This window comes from Furipterus horrens, unplaced genomic scaffold (genome assembly GCF_987537825.1).
Source record: "Furipterus horrens unplaced genomic scaffold, mFurHor1.1.pri manual_scaffold_4, whole genome shotgun sequence".
In the NCBI taxonomy this organism is placed as follows: domain Eukaryota; kingdom Metazoa; phylum Chordata; class Mammalia; order Chiroptera; family Furipteridae; genus Furipterus; species Furipterus horrens.
In genome coordinates this window covers 121,795,904-121,818,291 of record NW_028327174.1, presented here as the reverse complement: position 1 = coordinate 121,818,291, position 22,388 = coordinate 121,795,904, and the positions used below count along the sequence as shown (strand labels likewise).

The following is a 22,388-nucleotide window of genomic DNA, read 5'->3' as shown; positions in this document are numbered from 1 at the left end:
TACCTCTTGTCATGCCTCATGTGCACCTTCCCCTCAGTGACATTGTTCAGCGTTTCCCCAAATCACCAGGCAATTCCCAGCCCTCCTCCAGAAAGAGAGAAGCTACCCATAACTAGAGTTTACCCAGGAAATCACCCCAGAGAGTTTGGGGTTTGGTGCACATAAGGTCACCTTTCCTACTACAATGGAAAGATCCAGGGAAAGAGAATAATTCATAACTATTATTCAAAATAAAGTGATGTCATACCATAGTGATGTTCAAATGCCATAAGGATTCTAGGGCAGGAGAGTTATTTCCCATTGGAAGAAAAAAAAAAAGCTTCATGGAAAATGTATTGTTTGAGATAAATTTTGATGATTGGAAATATAATTCAAGCTGTGGAAACAGTATGTACAAAGGTGACTGTGCAGAAAGAATTAATGAAGCAAGGTTGAGACCTCTGCCCTTAGAAAAACTGGCTTTGCAACATTGGTGCTGCTTTGCTGATGACTGGGAAAGTATCTTATAAACAGTTCCCTATGTGGTAAGAGTGGCCCATCCCTAGATTGCTTGTGCAAACTATATGGTCTATGCTGAATACCTGCTTTCTTTCTGGGGATCTGGGATTTTGGTGTGTGCTAGGTAGAGAACACCTATGTGACCAGATCCCAGCACAAATTTTGGCCACTCTAATGAGCTTTCCTCGTAAGTCATTTGTGACTTCACAAGTGTCATTTGTTGGAGGAATTAAGCAGATCCTGTGTATTACACTGGAAAGGCACCTTTGGAAGCTTGTATCTGGGTTCCTCCAGACTTTGTCCATGGACCTTTTTCTTTGCCAATTTTGTCTTGTATCCTTTCACTGTAATAAACTTTAACCATGAGTATGGTTATATACTGAGTCCTGTGTATTTATAGCAAATCATTGAACCTGGAGTGGTCTAAGGGACCTCTGACACAGTGAGAGAATTAGAAGCACATTGTATGTTTGCAGAGTGGCAAGGTTTTACTGGAATGTGAGATATTTGTTGGGAAAAAAGGCAGGTAAAGTAGATTGAGGTCATTTTATAAATAACCTTACTTGCCAACACCTTTCTATTTTTATTTCAAACTTATTCCATTTTGGTTAGAGAACACATTTTGTATGATACTAATTCTTTTAAATAAGTTGAATATCTTTCCATGATATGACCCAGGATATGGTCTTTTTGATTGTCTACCATTTCATTTAAAAATAAAATGGGTGGATTGTTCTATAAATATCAGTTAGATCTAGTTGGTTGATGTTTTTGTTCATTTTTTCTATATCCTTCCTGGTTTTCTATAGGTGTGTTCTATCAATTACTCAGAAAAGTTTTGTTTTTTTTTAATTGATTTGAGGGAGAGAGAGAGAGAGAAGGAGAAAGAGACGAAGGGAGGAAGGGAGAGAGAGAGAAAGAGAGAGAGAGAGAAAATGAGAAACATTGATTTATTGTCCCACTTATTCATGCATTCATTGGTGCTCTGACCAGGGATCAAACCCACAACCTTGGTGTATTGAGACAATGCTCTAACCAAATGAGCTACCAGGCCAAAGTCTAGCAAAGAGTTTTGAATTCTCCACTTTCGTTGTGGATGTGTTCATTTTCCTGTCAGTCATATACTTTTTGGCTTCATTTATTTGGAAGCTATCTTGTTAGAAGCATATACATGTTATAATGTGTATGGACTATTGCATCTTCTTGGTTAATCTTATCACTACATAATTAATGCCCCCTCTCAACCTCTGAAAAATTTCCTTGCTAAGTAGCCTACTTTTTCTGATATGAATACAGTCATTGTAGTTTTCTTTTGATTAATATTTATATGGTACAAGTTTCTTCATTCTTTTAATTTTCACCTGCATATGTTTGAATATAATATATTTGAGGTGAATTTCTAGTAGAAAGCATATGTTGAGGAAGATTTTAAAAATCTATTCAGACAACCCCTATCTTTTATTTAATGTGTTCATGCAATTTACGTTTAATGTAGTTATTGATATGTATTTAGGTTTATTATTTTATTATTATTTTTTGTTTACTGTATTTTCCTCCCTTCTTTTCCCTTTCTTGACCTCCCTTTGATCATCTGAATATTTTTTGTGTTTCATTTTAATTTATCTATTGAGTTTTTTACTATAGCTATTGTATAATTTTTTAGTGGTTGCTCTAGAGATTATAATATTTATATTTAACATTCCACTATCTACTCAAAGTTAATATTTTACCATTTCAAGTACATTGTGAAAGCCTTACCAATATAATCCTTTATCCTCCCCCATTCATGTAGTATTGTCATAAGTATTACTTCATCATATGTTGAAAATTCCATCAGGAGTGTTACTTATTTTTTATTTCAAACATCATGCATACTTTAAAGAACTTAAGGAAATATTTGTGTAAATATTTACCTTATTCGTTTATCTTCCTTCACATATAATTATTCAAGTATCCTTATGGTATCTTCCCCTTTTCACTTGAAGAACTTCTTTAGCATGTCTGCTGATTATTAATAAATTCATCAGAAAATATTTTTATTTCATCTCTTACTATGATATTTTTATGGAATATTGAAATTTGGGTTGACAGCTCTTTTCTTTTAGCACATTAAGTTGCTGTGCCACTTCTTCTGGTACCCGTGGTTTCTGAAGACAAACCCACAGTCAGTCAGATGTTTGTTTCATTGTATAAAATATATCAGACTCTCTCACTCCATTTTTTCTCTAACTTTATTGACATATAATGTTGTATAAGATTAAGGTATACAGTGTGGTGATTTGATAAACGTATATATAGTGAAGTGATTATCCCGCACAATAAAAATTTAAGTAAATTTGATTGAATATTATAAACTAAATTTTGTCTTTCAAATCTTAAGATTTATAGAGTGAGAACTGTTGTAACAATATAATCAATAAAAAACATAAAAAAAAAAAAGATTTATAGAGTGAAAGTACTAACTTGCAACCATTAATTCCACTGTATTTCAGGGATTGTTCAGTTCTTTGACCTCCTCTTACTTGCAAATTTAAATACAAAATTTTTAATGTAGAATCTAAATAAGCACATAAATTTAAATAATATTGTAATATTTTCTTTCATTGTATAATCTTTTATACTTTTTGAAAATGACTTTAAAGTTTTAAATTGCTACTCAAAAGAGCTCAGTAAAATAAACATCCTTTTTTTTTCTAAATCCACCCTTGAATGTTGCTAGAGTGAAATGCAGTGAAGAATGTTCTGGGGAAGAATAAATATTGGAGGAGTTTTTAATTTTGTAATTCAATCTATTCATTTTACAACAAGAAACTTAAGACCAGTGAAGACAGATCCTGGTAGAGGCAGCAGGGATGCCTTGGATAGCGGAAAAGCAGTACTGATAACTCATAGGCCTGGAATCCCATTGCCCACCACATCCCAAAACAGGGGTGGTGCCCTGAGGCTGAGCTGATCCAGACACAGACAGGAAGCCCACCACCTTGGGGAATATGGGTCACTTTCTATGAATGACATGACACTGACTCACTGAGGTCTTGGAGGTGCTAGTAGTTCTGGTAAAGAAAAACAAAAATTTGCACTATAGCACCATCTATTGGAAAACAAAGGAAAGAAATAAAATCTGTTGAACTGGTAAAAGAAAAATAGTATACACACACCCACACCACAGAGCTCATGATCTCAAATGCCCAAGCAGAAAAACAACCATCAAGTGCCACGAATAACCAAGGTAAGATGACGGAGCAGAAAGAAAATAAAGTCTCCAAAAACCAAACTCAAAGATATGGAAGACTGATTTAAATGACAAAGAATTCAAGATTGCAGTTATGAAAAAACTCGGTAAGGTATAAGAAAATTCGAAAAGGCAGTACAACATGCTCGGGAATAAAATTAACTAACAAAGGAGTGCTTTACCAAAGAGACTGAAACTATAAAAATGAACCAAACAGAAATTCTGAGCTGAAGGACTCAATAAATGAGATGAGGAATGCATTAAAGAGTATTGGAAACAGAGCAGACCAGAGAGAAGACATAATTAATGATCTCAAAGACAGAAATCTAGAAATGACTCGGGTGGAAAAAAAGAGAGAGAATATTAAAATTTAATAAATGAAAGAGCTCTACAAGGACTATCTGATTGCATTAGAAAGAGCAAAATAAGAATAATGAATATACCAGAAGGAGAAGAAAGGGGGAAGGGAACAGAGAGCCAAACAAATAGAGCTTTGCAAACCTATGGAAGAGCTGGACCCTCAAATTTAAGAAGATAATAGAACAATTAATAGTTTAAATGCAAAAGTACCTTCTTCAAGACAAGATTTATTTATTTATTTATTTGTTTGTTTGTTTGTTTGGCAGTATTATGAACTGTCATTCCTGGATGTTTTAAAATATAGCTTTTACTCATTTTTTGGAAAAAGCAAATTTATAGACTCAATTATTTCTTGTCATGAATGTACAATTTACTGTATGACAATAAAGAACAAACAACCAGATTGGGACAGGACAATATGTTCTCAGAAAAACAATCCTTACAGAGACATCACACATCCATTATTACCTTTCAGTTTAAAGTTCTTACCCATTCTGTCCTCGGGAGCAGTTTTCACAGTTGCCAGTGCTGTATAGCCAAGGAAATCAAAGCAGGCACCGTTGCTTGGACATTTAGTGTTTTAAAAATTAAAGTGGAAAAGGAGGTTGATCACAGTGGAAAGGCTAAGAGGGTGGTACATTTTCTTGCTGTGGAGCACTCATTCCCAGGAAGCAGAAAGGCTCTTTTAAATCTGCTGTCCAACATAGTTTAAGAACAGGACCTCCTTCAAGGCAGAGAACCCTGCGACTAATGCACTGCTTCATTTCTGTTAGACCAGCACTTCAAGTATTATCAGAAGAGACTACAAACTAGTCATAAATCTTCCAAAGGCTCACATGATTTGAATTACTATTTCTTGAATTTATGTATAAAGCAGTTAAGGAAATCTGAAATAAGAACATAAATCACTAGATGAATATTTGACATTTGGTGCACTATTAGTAGTGATTAGAGAACACCTAGGGTAGTGAACATTAGAGGACTCTCAAAGCAATCACAACCCTGGTTGGGTAGCTCAGTTGGTGAGAGCATCATCCCTATACACCAAGGTTGCAGGTTCCATCCCCAGTCAGGGTACATACAAAAATAAACCAGTGAATCCATAAATAAGTTGAACAACAAATTTATGTCTCTCTCTATCTCACCTTTCCTTTCTCTCTCTAAAATCAGTTTTTTAAAAAATCAAAGCAATCTCAAATTACATGGAAGTCAGATTCTGTTGAGTGATTAGAAATCTAAATAGAAATGAGTATTTCTCATTTAAGACATATCTCACTTTACTATTATTAAATTATAGATGAGTGAGCATTGGAAGGGGTCAGAACAAAACCCCATTTACTAAAGAGCCCAAAACAATAAATAATGGAAAGAGATGAGAAGTAGTGAAAATAATCAAAGCCTGTGGTTTTTCTTTAAATCATTTAATCACAATTAGTGCTTTTTAAAATTGTTTACCAGAGCTTCAACCACCTTATTATCTGACGCTATATGCTCCTTTAAACTACTTTTTAACTATAAATTAGTAATTAGCAAAAAAAAAAAAAAAAAAAAAAAAAAAAACCATACAATAAAACAAGTTAAAAGATTAGAAAAAAACAAGTTAGGTCTTTCTTTCTTCCTTTTTTTTTTTAGAGGAAGAGAGAGAGGAGAGAAAGATCAATTTTATGCATTCATTGGTTGGTTCTTATACGTGCTCTGGCTGGGGATCAAATCCACAACCTTGGCATACAGGAGCAATGCTCCAACTGAGCTACCTGACCAGGACAGTACAAGTTAGATCTTAACATCCTTGTATTAGTCTTCATTAAAGTTCTGAGTCAGTTTATTTGATAAAACAATTACTGGTGCCTGCTTCTGTGCTCAGGTCAGAGATCCATGAACATCATATGAAAGAATTTGATAAACTTGTTGCAAATAGGACCTCAGAGGAATGAACAACAATGAGCTCTTCCTAATTAAACAACTGAGGCCTTAATATTTCAGCATTGTATTCCTCACATCCCTTCTCATGAGCACTAGACTTTCTTTTCTATTTTAGTCAAACTTTATTTTGAAACTATGCTTTCATACACTCAGTAGACAAATATTTACTTATTGCCAGTTATTTATAAACAAATAAAAAGCCTTTTGATGCATAGTTTTAAAGATTAATGCTCAAGGCTCTCTTCAAAACTGCAGTGACATTTTGTATTATTCTGGTCTGTTAATTATTATTATTATTTTTGCCTTTTGTGGTGGTTTTTGTTTGTTAATTTTGCATTTAAGACAACTGAATTTGATTTTGTTTTGTTCAAAAAAGCCAGCAATTGGGACCTTTCATCTTTGATGTTAATTCTTCTAATGTGAGTAAGACACAGGCTTTGTGGCAGAATGGCAAAACTCCAGAAGGATTATCTCAAAGAAAAAGAAGGAAGCATGAAAACATACAAACCAGTGCTTGAAAAAAATGCCACAAATTGTGACTAGATCAGGGTAAACAATGTGAATTTTATTAAGAAGCACTTGACAAAAATCTTGGTGGAAAGACAGTCTAAAATTCATTTCCAGTGATTTCTCGTGGAGACTTCATTTAAAGGAGAAAGTACCATAATTAGCTCAGAAAATCACCTATCAGGGAAAGACAGTGAAACACCTCACTTTTCTGTGATGGCCTCCAGTAGGGCTGAGTTTTCTCCAGTGTTTGTCTAATCCTCTCAGGGTTCTTGTCATCCTTCTACCTGTGGGATGTGATTTACTCCTAACTTTCATATTAAGCAGGGGAGCAGTGGGAATGTAGGTAGGCAATCATAAAAGCATTGCTGGAGCACCTCACAATAAATATCTAGAGTTGTATTTGTGTGTGTGTGTGTGTATAAATATTTATTTATTTATTTATTTTTAAGTATATCTGACTTTTTTAAAAGAAAGTTTTAGACAGTATTTATTAAATTTATGCCTCTTCTTATAACTTTTTGATGTCACAGTGACTAATTTATACCTTGTTTTTCAGATTATTGAAGTATTGTTCATAAGTGTCTGCAATATTTGCACCCATGTTCGTCCCACCTAAGGACCACATTAGAAATGTTTTACTCTATGGGTTTCATAAAGGTGCCAATGCAAGTACAGCAGCAAAGTCTATTCAGAGCACTTATGGGGACAATGCAGGACTGAAAGAAGTTGCAGGAGGTGGTTTTCCTGTTTCTGAAGTGAGGATTTCAGTTTGAAAAAACAAGCCAAAAGAGGATGGTCCAAAAAAACTTGATTCCGAAGTGTTGGAAGCTGTTGTCACAGAAAACTCCATCATTACCTCTAGAGAACTTGCCGAACAATTTAACGGAGCCCATACAACCATGCTATGCCAACTGAAAAGGGTCGGAAAGGTTTCAGTAGTTGGGAAATGGGTCACACATGAACTGTCTCCAGAGAATCTGCAACTACATGTTGCTTGTTGTGAGTTATTGCTTTCGCGACACCTTCAGGCACCATTTTTAGATAGGCTTGTTACAGGTGCTGAGAAGTGGATCCTTTACCATAATATTTAACGCTGCCAATCATGGATCAGTTGAGGAGGAAGAAGAGCTCAACAACCAAGAGGAGGACTTCATCCAAAGAAGATCATGTTGAGTGTATGGTGGACTATGGAAGGAATTGTCCATTACAAACTGTCAGACAACAATCAAACAATTACTACTAATCTTTACTGTGAACAACTTCACCATTTGAAAGCAGCTTTGAACCAAAAGCGACCCTCTGTAGTCAACAGAAAGGGTGTCATCTTCCATCACCATAATGCTCGTCCTCACACAGCTCGACTCACCAAAAATTTCTTGAAAGAGCTTGGTTGGGAAATACTGCTTCATACTCCATATTCTCCTGACCTTGCTTCTTCTGATTTTCACTTGTTTCGGAGACTACAGAATCACTTTGATGGTCTTAGGTTGACATCAGGAGAAGAGGTTGAAAATGAATTGGATTCATATTTTGCTTCAAAACCTAAAGAATTTTACAAGCATGGTACTTATAAGCTAGTTGACAGATGAAATGAGGTTCTAGAAAGCAAAGGAGGTTATGTTAATGGATAAATATTTTCATAATCATGGGCTTTTTCATTTTAAAAATAGACCTTGAAACCAGACATTATTTTTGCATCAGGTTTATATTTTATAGATTATACTATTACAATATAATCCTAATTTTTCCTCCTTTGCCACCCTTCATCTGGTACCCCCTTTCTTCCAGCAATTCCCTCCTTTAGTTCATGTCCATGGGTCATGCATATTCAGTTCTTTGGCTTCTCCATTTCCTATACTATTCTTAACATCCCCCTGTCTATTTTGTACCAACCGATTATACTTCTTACTCCCTGCACCTTTTCCCTCATTCTCCCCCTTCCCCTTCCCAGATGATAACTCTCCAAATGACCTCCATATCAATGATTCTATTCCTGTTCTAGCTGTTCGCTTAGTTTGTTTTTACTTTTGTTTTTTAGATTCAGTTGCTGATAGTTGTGAGTTTGTTGTCATTTTAGTGTTCATAGTTTTGATCTTCTTCTTTTTCTTAAGTAAATCTCTTTAACATTTCATATTATAATGGCTTGGTGATAATGAATTCACCCTGGGCCTTTTTTTTTTTTTTCTATTGCTTTTAGAGAAAGAGGGAGGGAGAGAAAGAAACATAAATATGAGAGACAAGCATGAATTTTTTGTCTCCTGCATGTGCCCAGACCAGGGACCATATGCATCAGGACTAGGGGTCAGAAGCTTTGGGGCCAAGACCTTCAACCTAGGTATGTACCTTGACTGGGAATCCCACCCACAACCTTTCAGTTACAGGACGATGCTCCAACCAACTGTGCCATACCAACCAGGGCTAGAGAAGTTGTAATTTAAAAAAGAAAGATTTCAAACTAACTAGAGCCCTGAAAAACCTTCTAAATCCTACATACCAACTATTAGATCACTGGGTTTTTCTCCGCAAGAGAACTTTAGGAAATTAAGGAGATGAAAGTCATACTCAAATATTGTTATAGTTCCACTTTTGAAAAAATTCAATCTTTGCTACAAACTTGCATGTTTCATTGAATGAACCAATTAGTGATTTAAGAATAATAAACAATCCAGTTTAAAAAATGGGCAAAGGAACTGAATAGACATTTCTGCAAAAGGACATATAGATGGCCAATAGACATATGAAAAGATGTTCAATGTCACTAATCATCAGAAGAATGTCAATTAAAATCATAATGAGACATTACTTCACACCTGTCAGAATGGCTATCATTAATAAATCAACAAGCAAGTGCTGGCAAAAATGTGCAGAAAGGGGAATGCTTGTGCACTGTTGATAGAAATGCAGATTGGTGCAGTCACTCTGAAAGCAGTATGGAGTTACCTCAAAAAATTAAAAATGGAACTGCCTTATGACTCAGCAATTCCACTTCTTGGAATTTACCCAAAGAAACATTAAAGACTAATTCTAAAGAATATATGTATCTCTATGTTCATTGAGGCATTATATTCAACAGCCAAGATTTGGAAGCAGCCAACATGTCCATCAGTAGATGCGTAGAAAAAAAAGCTATGGGACATTTACACAATGGAATACTACTTGCCCATAAAAAAGAAGAAAATCTCACCCTATGTAACAGCATGGATGGACCTGGAGAACATTATGCTAAATGAAATCAGATAGTCAGAGAAATACAAATATCATATGATTTCACTCATATGTGCAATCTAATGAACAAACTGAACTAACAAGCAAAATAGAGACAGACTCGTAGATAGAGAGCAGGCTGACAGCTCTTGGGGGGGAGTATTGGGGGTGGAGGGATTGAGGGAAAAAAAAGAACTCATGGACCTGGACAACAGTGTGATGACTGTGAGGGAGAGGGGATGGGTAGAGATGGAAGAGACTATAAGGGGGATAAATGGTAACGAAAAAATATAATACAAAATAAACTATTAAAAAAAAGAATAACAGTAATAACAACAACAATCAGCTCTACTTGAACATACAGCATCCAAGGAATAATGACATTTTGGCTTTGATGTCTTCTGTCTTTGTTTACATAGCAAATGAGACTAATACTAACAGCCTATATTCCTTATTATATTTGACACTGAATTCATCTGGTACAAATAGAAAACCTTGAGAAAATGTGAGTCTGTTTTCCCTAGAGGCTACCATTTTTTCCGTAAACACCAAGAGCCCTTTTGGTGTTCTTGCTGGGATTGTACTTCACCCCAGCTGGCATCCAGCCCAGCCAGCTCCCCTGTGACCAGCCCTTCCAGTGGATATGCGGTCACCTCAGACACCTCAGGCTCACTTCTCACCGGGCTCTTCTGGGCCATGATGCCATTCTCCTCTGGCTTGTGTGAGTGTCCTAGTGTAAATGGGACTGTTGCTCTAGATGGAGACCTGAGACATCCCTCACTTGCTTACCACTGTTTGTTCATAGGCTATAAAAAACAGCCTTTTCTACAGCATCACAGGTCACCACCTGCGATGAAAATCAACCTGACATCCAAAAGCATTTGTCATACAGTATCTTCGTGTGTTTTTTATCATTTGAAAAACAAGGATGATTCCAACAACGACATTAGGAGATATTAGTAAATTGAGATTTGCTCTCTGAAGTATTAGATTAGTCATGGCTGTAAGAGTGCCCAAGTCAGGGCCTTGTATATGGTGATGGGAAACAAATGTGCTGACATGAAGGAAATGATGATGCTGAATGATTCTCATCATTATTGGTCTTATGGTGAGTAATATTCAGGGCACTTGCCAAGTTGTAGAATTAGTTCCTTACCAGCTTTGTCCCATGTTCATACCTTCATACCTGGGTACCTGGAGCATAATTCTTTAAATGTTGAAAGGGCACATGTGCTGGAGGAAGAAAAAGAAACAATTTCTACTTGTTTAACCAGACGGCTAAATGCACTATGATCAAGAGCTGAGAATCTAAAAATGTCTGCTTCAATTTACACAAAGCAGGGTACCATCTAAGGTTACAATAAGCATGAACACACCTGTGGCATTAATTTTGAAAAAAAAAATCACAAGTTGTCAGGCAATCAGTTGCCAAGGTGATAGTGAAAAGATTGCATGTCCCAAGTCTTGAATCAAGTCCTGTGTGCAAGTCTCCTGGTCTGGGAGATATTAAGGCACTGAATGTTTCTATGCTTTAGTGTCTTCACAACCCTCACAGGGTTGCTGTGAAGAGTGAATGTGACTGGATTTTAGGACAGATTGTTGGTGCTATTCAAATACTCCTTTAAAAATGTACTTCTCTTAGAGCTATGTGAGTTGGTTGTTGAGACATTTAAAAACTCTTCACCACTTGCGCCAGGGTCGAGAGAGCCCTAGTTCACATGCTACTGATTCACAAATATAAGCCACATTTAGCTCTGGAGTATGGAGCCATACAAATTGTGCTCCCCACATGTTGCTGCTGCTGGTTTATTTTCCTCTTGTCTTGCATTTCTCCTCAAAACCCAACTGCAACCCCCACCAGTAACACAGACCATACTTTGGGCACATGGGTAGATTAAATACACTTCTGTAGTTGACTTATATAGTTAAGCCCGAAGCACAATTAAGCTTCCATGTGAAAACGTCTTGCAATTTCCAAAGGATTGTCAAAAAATACACTGCTGAAGACAGGCGTGTTTGGCAACTGAAGACTTCCTGGGCAATATTTTTGCATGTGTAGATCTGGAAAATTTTTTCTCTAAAACAGATAAGAGATATTTACAGCTAACGGCAATACCCTGGCTAATGCTTAAGGCTTTAAGCAAGTAGTAAAATCATCAATTATGATTCTATTTATATTTATATTACCAAAGTTTAGTCAATTTAGGAGTATAAGGGAGCTTTCTCACTCAGATAAGTTATCCGTGAAACAACCTACAGATGAATACAGTGACCTACTGAACAAGTTCTCCCTAAGTTGAGAACAAAACTAGGATGTACACTCACACCACATGTATTCAACATTGTGCTGGAGATCAAGACAGTACAAGGAGTCAAAAAAAAATAAATGAAAATTATAAAATTGAAAAGAAAGAATTGAAGCTATCTTCATTTGTAGACAATGATTGTGTACATAGAAAATTCAACAGTCAGGGAGCTTGGGCAGTGCAATTGGAGCATTAGCCACTCAACTTGTCCTAAATTCCTATTCTCCCCACAAATGTGGCAGCCTGGGGTTGGTTGTGCCCCAAGGGTATGGCTCTCACACACTCTATTCCTGGAGTTAAATGATTCCTGACCCATTCTGATGTTCTCAGACCTCTAACCAAGGGATCCCAACACATTAGTCATCCACAAACAGATCGAATTTCAGCTCCAGCCCAGACAGTTGTCCCATTACCTGAAATCAACTAGTACTTACTATTATTATTCTGGTTCAGTTTCTTTTTGAAGATAAACTGAAGTCTAGGTGGGTGTGGGGAGAATAGAGTCTGTCAGGCTCCCTCACCTGTATGCCTGGGTGTGGGCCACTTAGAGATAATAATTAGATTCACAGGTGCAGCGCACTTGCAGTTATATAAGCATTAATGTCATATTTTGGCAAGCAGCTGGTTTTGTCTATGCATAGTATATAGGAGGGGTGGAATCCCCATGGGCATGCGCACATGTGGCACGGTGTGATGGGAAGCGAGGGAACAAGTGCAAATGCTAAATAAAGGTATGTCAGACATCCCCCTGCTACCACATCTATTTTTCTGGTTGCCAAAATCAAGGCTGAATCTGCATTGTCTAGAACAGTTCCACAACAATTGGTGTAGTTGGCAGGATTTGCAGCAACCCAGTATGGAACTTGTGGTGCCCATGGTGAGGTGTGGAGGGATGGCCCGCTACCAGTGCATGGTACTCAGTGGCAGGTCTCCTCATGGCTTGGGCTCCCCCACAGGACTGGCCTGAAGTCAGTAGTGTTCCTGAAATGGTAGAGAAAGCCCTGTGGGAAGTGGGAGAAACCCTAGAGAAGCTGAGCGCCAGGGCGGTAGTGGCTGCCATGGGTTGGGTGTTTCTTGCAGCCCTGCAAGCCAGGACTGGGATGGAGATGGAGACAGCGCTCCCAGAGGAGGCTATGTTCTGAGAGGTCTGGGAGAAAAGCAAAGCTTTGGAGGGTCAGATTCATGTGCTTGAAGATGATGCTGCTCGCGCGACAGCACAGGAATCTCCCTCACAGATCGTGGTGGTCAATTCAGAGAAAGAAGAGGAGGAGGAACTGGTTCTCCTGTGCGGTGCAGAAGATGAAGTTGCAGCAGCCTGTGGCACCAGGGGTGGGGACAGGGGGGCCAAGACGGTGGGCCCTGTCCAGATGGTGGAGCACACCATGTATCACACCTATAGCCAAGCTGAGCTAGTTGATTTGGGGAAGCAGTTTCACCAGAGGGCCAGAGAGCCACTATCAGCATGGCTTCTTCACCTATGGGATTTAGGGGTAGACAGCACAATGTGCACAGACAATGAGATGGAGAAGCTGGCATCCTTTATGACACACCCCTCCCTGTGCCACTGGCTGCAGAATTGCTGCTGGCATGGGCCAGGACAGGGATCCCATTCTCTTTTAAACTGAGTGATGGCTGTGGTCTGGATGGTCTGGGTCAATGCAGGAGATGTGCCAGCACTGTAAGTAGCTGGCAGTGCTACACGGATCTGGTGTAGATCCTGTGGGAGTTGGGCATGTGCCAGGCCATGTTCAACATGAAAACTTGCGGCCCAGATGATGAGCAGTTCACCGCAGGGATGAGGCATGCTGCATTGCAGCATGCCCTATCAGCCTCCTTTGGGTCGCTTATAGCTATTTTGTCCCCATACGTTTGGTGCTGCATTAATGAAGTCACCACGATGGTGGCAAGCCTGGTAGATGTGGAGAGTAGGAGCACCTGGAAGGGGGTCTTAGTGGTGTCGCAGGCTCTCTCCCCTCAGGCAGAAGGCAAGGCTGTCCAGGTGACCTGTACGCAGATGTGGGTGAATCTCCTAGGAGCTTGGGTTGACACCAACAAGATTGATAGGAAGCCGAATGCCTATCTCTTGGAGCTGTGGAAGCAGCTGCGGGCTGATCAGTGCTTCCAGAGACTCTAGAAGAAGAAAGTGAAGCAGTCAAGGCTATCTCCCTGGAGACTTGTGCCATATGTCTTGAAGGCCACTGGCAGCACCAGCCAGCCCCCGAGAGGAGAGTGATATCCTTTGGAAATTTGAATAGGGAGAGGCCAAGGGACTCATCCACAAAGGATGGGCAGGGACCGGAGGCCATACATGGAACTGGTGATTCACTGGTCCCCCACAAATGTCTAGAGGAACCTACCCCTAGTGGGTATGGGTGTGGAATGCACCCTCCTGTATGGGAACTCTGAGAAGTTCCCAGGGCCTGAGGCCCATTATAGATGGTTATGGGGCCACAGTGTGAAAGTGAAGGCTATGCAGCTTTCACTAGGCATTGGGCACCTGCCCTTCCTTGAATATACTGTCTATGTGTCTCTCATCCCTGAGTATATTTTGGGTATAGATGTACTCCAGGGGAAGTCGATCAAGACCACTGTGGGAGAGTTTTGCTCGTGTGTGCGAGTGGTAAAAACAGTAGTAAGGGGGCATGCTGAGCATCCCCCAGTGAAACTGCCGACCTTGAGACGGGTGACAGAAACCAAGCAGTACCGATTGCCTGGAGGGCATGAGGAAGTCACAGCCACTATAGGTGAGCTGGAGAAGGTGGGAATCATCAGAGTGGCCCACAGCCCCTTTAACTCCCCTGTATGGCTGGTGCATAAGACAGATGGCATGTGAAGAATGATGGTAGATTATTGGGAGTCGAATAAGGTTAATCCCTGATACATGCAGCAGTCTCCTCAGTGATGGATTTGGTGGATCGGTTAACTAATGAGTTGGGAACTTGTCATTTTGTGGTTGGCTTGGCAAATGATTTTTTCTCCATTGATATTGCTCCAGAGAGCCAAATCAGTTTGCTTTACCGGGGAAGGCCAGCATTGGACTTTTATAGTGCTTCCACAAGGGTATTTGCACAGCCTGACCATCTATCACGGGCTTGTGGCAGAGGACCTAGCCAAATGGTCATGGTGATGCACCTCTTCCACTATACTGATGACATTCTGTTAACCACTGATTCTCTTACAGAACTAAGAGAAAGTGGTACCACAAGTGTTGTCACATCTGAAGAAATGTGGCTGGGCAATCAACGAGGCCAAGCTACAAGGGCCTGGATTATCTGTCAAATTCTTGGGGGTTGTCTGGTTGGGTAAGACAAAAGTTATCACTGATGCAGTGATAGATAAAATTCAGGCATACCCCGTCCCTACCACGGTGAAACAACTCCAAGAATTTCTAGGTTTGCTTAGGTATTTGAGAGTGTTTGTACTGCATCTAGCTCAGGCAATTCATTCCCTATATGCACTAGTAAGGAAAGGGGTGAAGTGGGACTGGACCCCAACTGCAGAACAAGCATTCCAGTGGGAAAAACATATTATCTGGTGTGCTCAAGCTTTGCATACTCTAGATCAGCGGTTCTCAACCTTTGGGTCGTGACCCCTTTGGATGTCGAACAACCCTTTCACAGGGGTCGCCTAAGACCATCGGAAAACATGTATATAATTACATATTGTTTTTGTGATTAATCACTATGCTTTAGTTATGGTTGGGGGTCACCACAACATGAGGAACTGTATTAAAGGGTCGTGGCATTAGGAAGGTTGAAAACCACTGCTCTAGATCCTAATAGACCCTGTGAACTGTATGTGCATGTGACACAGGAGGGCTTTGGATGGGGACTCTGGCAGTGTTCTGAACAGCTGTGGAAACTTTAGGGTTTTGGTCCCAGTTGTGGAAAGGAGCTGAAGTCTGGTACTCCTTAACTCAGAAGCAACTGGCAGCAGTGTATGCTGCTCTGATAGCTACAGAGGCTATAACTGGAACTGCCCCAGGAACAGTGAAGACCACCTATCCCATTGCAGGATAGATTTGAGATTGGATGGATAAGCCATGCAGTGGGACAGCTCAGACTCCTACACTTGCCAAGTCAGGGGCTTATCTGAAGCAAAGGAGCACTCTCTCCACTAGCCCTTTGTGGGCTGAGTTGCAGGAGGTATTAGGCCTTGCTACCAATGTAACTGAACAATCTACTGCTCCTATCATAGTAGAAGAAATGGAACCTAGTCCTTTTCATGAAGGAAAGTTATCTGTCCCTGCAGATGCTTGGTACACGGATGGATCTAGCAGAGGCCAACCCACTGTGTGGACTGCTGTGGCAATCCAGACAGACACCATCTGGTTTGAAACTGGAGTTGACCAGAGTAGCCAATGGGCTGAACTGAGAGCTGTGTGGCTCGTGGCTGCAAATGAGGTAACACCTTTGACTGTACAGATAGTTGGGCGGTGTACCGAGGCCTGACTCTAGATCTCCACATGGCATGCTGACAAATGGATGGTCATGTACAGGACTTTGTGGGGACATGCCTTGTGGCAAGACCTATGGGAACTAGGTCACTAGAAATAAGTCACTGTGTATCACATAACTGGGCATGCACCCACAAACTCCCCCCAGAAATGATGAGGCTGACACTCTAGCCAAGGCGTGGTGGCTAGAAACAGTGCCTAGCGGCCCATCAGGGAGAGAAGTTGCCCAGTGGTTTCATCGACACCTTTTGCATGCTGGGCAAGACTATGTGGTCAACTGTAAAATTATGGGGACTGCCTGTCACCTTAGCAGAGCTGCAGGAAGCTTGGGGGACTTGTGTTGTCTGTTCCCGAGAGCATTCCCAGAAGCCTGCAGGATCTTCTGGACAGATGGTACGAGGACAAGTGCCACTGACTTGGTGGAAGATTGATGTGATTGGACCCTTGCCCTACTCTGGAGGGTATAAGTATGCAATCACATGTGTGGACATGGCCACCGGACTGCTGGCTGCATACCCAGCACACCACCCAGACCAGAAAGCAGTAGTTGCTGTGCTTAAATGCTTGTGTTCTACCTATGGGTGGCCCCTGATCATTGAAAGTGATCAGGGAATGCATTTCACTGGGGCCCAGGTGCAACAGTGGGCCTGTGACATGCAGACAGACTGGAAACTTCATGCGACCAATCACCCCCAGGCTGCAGGGATGATTGAATGGTATAATGGCTTGCTGAAGCAAGGCCTATGGGTTACAGCTGCCGCTCTCATTTTGGGGGACTGGACAAAACATCTGTGGACTGTTCTCCAGACTCTGAATGAGAAGACCCAGAGGGGAGGGCCAGCTCCAGTGGAAGTGCTGCTCCTATTCAGCTACAGCTGCAGACCAAGGATGCCCTTCAGAAACCAGGTATAGGAAGACAAGGGAACATTCTGTTGTCTGCACTGGAGGCTCTAGAGCAAGGTCATGTGGCTATTTGGACCTGTTCTTGGGAGATAAAAGCTCCCCACATGCATTGGGTAGCTCTTGTTGCTCCTTGGGGACAGGGAGTAGAGAAAGACTTTTAGATAATGCTGTGGGTAATCAGACAATGGCCTCCAGTGTTACGAGTAACATATCCAGGGCCAGCTGGCCATGGGACACTCCTCCGTGGTTCCTTTGTAACTTCTCTGTGGCCTATTATGAGTTTCCCCCTCCTGCTGCAAGTAGATGCGGAGCCCCCAGATGAGGTGTGGAAAGTATGGTACTTACACACCAGGAGGCTCCCTCTGCCTGCTACTATGTTGTCAACTGATAAGAAACTTGCATTTATATTGCCTAAAGGGAGATACTTGTCAATGTTGGTTCCAGTAACTGGCTTGTCTTTTCACCAATAGGGTGGAAACTAACACCCTAGTGGAATGGGTGCAAGGCTCAGTCCTCCTCACCAAGGGAAACTTGCAGAAGACGGATCTAGTGTAAATTGTAAGGTGAGGAACCCTTAAGGGGTGGAATGTGGGGACAATAGTCTGTCAGGCTTCCTCACCTGAAGGCCTGGGCACGGGTCACTTAGAGATAATAATTAGATTCACATGTTCGGTATACTCACAGTTATATAAACATTGATGTCATATTTTGACTAGTAGCTGGCTTTATCTATGCATAGTATATAGGAGGGATGGAATCCCCATGGGTATGTGCCATGGCACGGTGCAGTGGGAAGCAAGTGAGAAAGTGAGAATGCTGAATGTCCTGGTACCCACAATAAAGGAATGCTAGACATCCCCTCACTACTGCATCTATTTTTCTGGTTGCCCAAATCAAGATTGAATCTGCATTGTCTGGAACAGTTCCACAACAGTGGGTTAAATAATTTTTCAGAGATGACATAGATAGCAAGTAAAAAAACAAGAACTCAAATGTAGCTCTTTCTTAAGACAACTTAAACATCTTTGTTCTTGCAGACAGACTCCATTCAAATAGATGCCTAATTACCCTGTCTGATCTCTCCTCAGACACCTGGAAAAATCTTACTCTGATTTGACCAAAAAATGAATCCCAGAAACTCACGCCCAAATAGAGACACTAGAGTAAGGGTGGAGAGCCAATCCAAAGGGAAGGTAAGGACTGAGCAGGGACAAGAAGGAGCCAGTGAGCCAGGGACTTGAAAAATCTGCCATTGGGGTCTTGCAAATTGGTGCACTGATGTGGGTTGCTGGCTCTCATTGCCAAAATCAACCCCAAACAAACTATGGAAGGGAGAAGAGACCAACAAGAATCAATTACAGGCTTTCACTTTCCAGTCTAGAGTGTAAGGAGCTTAGAAGTTATCATTCCCATTCTCAAAAAAAAAAAAAAAAAAAAAGGTATCAAACTGAAAATCAACAACTTTTCTTAGACCCATCAGAGAATTGAGGTCAGGGGTAAAATACTGCCTTTAAAATTAGAAAGACAGGCAGATACAGAGAATCATATCTTACCTGAGTAAAGCCAGCTGCCACAGCCAGTACTATTGTAGGAGAACTGACATTGTAATTGATGAACTGCTACTGTTAAAATCTCTAGGGGTCCAGTCATGGGGGGTGGGGCAAACTTTTATGAGTTTTTCCTCCAGGAGCTTTATTAGGTTCTCAGAGTATAGATCAGAGAAAATGCCCTCCTGCTTCCTATAGGAGGAGGGAGAATGTAACCATTTTGAAATATGTCCAGAGCATTCTGTTCTACTTAACAAAAGCCTGCCCTCCTGAGAAATTATTCTAACAGAGCCTAATCTATTTGGATTTTTTTAATCACCTAGTTGACCTGAGAGAAGGGAAATCCCCAACTCCAGTTCCCTCTAGCCTTTCTTTTTCACCTGGGGAATGTAAGATGGTACAGAGAACTTATGGAAGTCATGGCCCATGGTTCATTAAAAGACCAATGCTATATAATATTTTTCCTAACCACTCATAACCCTCACCACCACCTCAATGTGGCTCCTGCATCGTAGGGTATTCCAATTTAAGGAAATGCAGGTCTCAGACCTTATTTAAGAAGTCTCTAGAAAAACCCAACCCTGGGGAACAAAAAACAAGGACACCAGAGGATATTTTATCCTCTGACACCTGCAGCTATGCCAAACAGTAAACACAATCTAACTATTAGCCAGTTAAAAATGAAATCTCACACTAATGGCCTGTTTACTTCACTTTCTTTTACTCAGTGCATTTTGTTCACATTGCAACAACAACAAAAAAATACAAGGTATAATAAGACAAAACACACAGTTTGAAGAGACAGAGCAAGTATTAGGAGCAGACTCAGTTATGGCAGACATTTGAAAATCTTCAAGCCATGACTCTAAAATAATTATAATTAATGTACTAAGGACTATGAGCTGCTACTGAGGGATTTGGCAAGATGGTGGCAGAGTAGAATATATCATGCACCACCTCCCTGAACCAGACTGGAAATAAAATTAAAGAGGAGAATAATCACCTGAGTTAAACTGAAAGCTACCTGAAAAAAAGACTTTTAATGAAATATGGCCAAAAAACTGCCCCTAGATTGGTAGGTAGGACAGGGATATCTTAAAGAGGCCAGTCCCGACACATGGGTGGCAGGTGGAGCCTGTGCACAACTGTGGGAGCTTCCCCTTGAAAGGAGTGAAGCCAGGACCACAGACCAGGCTCCCAAGCACAGAAAGCCAGTGCCGAGATCAGCCTACCACATAGCATCCAGTTGTGAAAGGCCATGGAGCTCTCTCTGCTGGGAGAGACAAAAATCAATGGAGACAAATTCATCACCTTTTTTTTTCCTTAAAGGGGGAAAGTACAGGTTTTGTGTTTGCAGCTACTTACCTTGGGCTCCAGCAAAGGGAGGGCAGCATGGACCAGAGTGGCTCAAGTAGTAGCTGGAGTGGGAGGCACTGGGGAGAGACTTAGGGGAGTAGCTGTGAGATCTTCAGGGCCGGGTTATACTTGGGCTTCACAGTAGCTATCTTTCTTAAGAAGAGATAGCCCCTCCTAGGGGAAAATCAATTAGCCTACCTTGTGAGATATTGCTCCCCCCACCCTCTGGAATTCTGCTAGCCACACCTTCTGAAATCCTGTTAGCTCCACCCTGCAAACATTTTTGTTCTTTTTTCAGTTTTGCTTTGTCTTCATGGGTTTTTTTTTTTTTTTCCTTTCTTTTCTCCCACCCTGAACCTTAACTCTTCATGAGGAGACAGCAACATAAACAGATTCAGGGGTTGTGAGAGATTGGCTGTAGGGCACAGCCAATCCATACACCTTCCTTGGGAACACACTGATGCTCCCCTCTCATGGGAGAGCCACAGAAACACCCTTCCAGCATTCAACAGACCCAAAATATGGGCTCTGGAGGCCTACTAGGGGCCCTGCCCTGCCGAGTACAGGGAAACAATCCTGGACAGACTCAGACTAGTGGCTTGGGGAGGGGGAACATACCCACCATCTTCCCTGAAATCTGAAAGGCACCTGCCACAGGAGATCCAGGAATCACAGCCCACTGTTTCTGCCAGAAGCCCTCTCAGAAATAGTTGGGTGTTCGACTAGTCTAAGATTGACAGCAGACCAGCATGCAGAGACAGGCTTAAGCAGATTCTGTAGTGACTTGTGATGTTTGTTGACACACCCCTGGACCCAGTGCTGATAAACTCAGTTTTGCAGAGCAGCTTGGCCCACCTTGAAGCAGCCAAGCCTGAAGGAATCGGCCACAAATTGTGGATCACTTATAGCTTCAAAAGGGCTGCTGAGGGCCAGACATCTATGTACCCAACATGACTTACACCAGACTTAGACAGAAGAGCCGTATCCAACAGGAAAAGGCAGCAGGCAAGCACTAAACTTCGCTGAGATGAGTCCCCTTGGTTCTTTTTTCATTATTTTTGCTAGTTTTTCTTTATTATAGTCTTTTTATTTTTTACCTTTTTTATTTCTTTTTCTTTTCTCTGGGTGTTCTAAATTTTTGTTTCATATCTCCTATTTTACTCTTATCTTTGATTACTCCATTGTTCCCCTCTTCTCTCCTTTTATTATTTTTGTTACTGTTACTGTATTCCTTTCCCCATTTTCCTCTTTCAACTCATTACTAGTATTATTCTCTTCCCCTTTACCCAGTCATAATCACTTTTTTCCCTTTGTTCTTCACATATTTTTTTCCTTTTCCCCTTTCTCTACTATTTCATTTCTCTTTCCACTTTTATTTTTCTTTGTTCACTTGTCATTGATATTGCTGTTGTTGTGTGTGTGTGGTTGCTTATTTTGGTGTTGTTTTTGCCTTGTTTTGCTTTATTCTGCCAGCACCTATACAACAGCATACAAGACGTGGTGGGGGCTGAGATTCTTAGTCAGCCAGTTGGAGAGGAGTTCTCACCAACAAACAGGCCAATAACAATGAGGACCCAAATAAAACAGGAGAGTCCACATAACCCACACAAAGGACATTCTTAGAGCATGCATATTAGGATATCAAGGAGTCTGCATCAATGGATCCCACAGGAGTACTAACACATAAGTTCACTCTACAAGACAGAGACTCAAAGCAGATCAGTCTAATACTCAGAAGAAAAAAAAAACACACAAAGAAACAACTAAAATGGGGAGACAAAGAAACAACCCCAAAAGAAAGAATAGGTGGAATCTCCAGAAAAAGAACTAAATGAAATTAAGACAAGCAATTTATCAGACATAGAGTTCAAAGTAATGGTTATAAGGATGCTCAAGGAACTTAGTGGGAACTACATCAGCAAGAGAAAGGACATAAAAATCTTGAATAAGAATCAGTTAGGAATTAAGAATACACTAGAAGGAATTAAAAACAGGTCACATGAAGCAGAGGATTGAATCAGCGAGTTGAAAGACAAGGTAGAAAAAAACACCCAGTCATATAACAAAATGAAAAGACTTCAGAAAATGAGAAT

General features: G+C 40.7%; 1 pseudogene; it reads right to left on the bottom strand.

Moving 5' to 3' along the window:
- LOC150012774 (protein N-lysine methyltransferase METTL21A-like) overlaps positions 1 to 10,425 on the bottom strand; it is a 33,794-nt pseudogene extending 23,369 nt beyond the window's left edge.
- Positions 10,426 to 22,388: the final 11,963 nt, after the last annotated feature.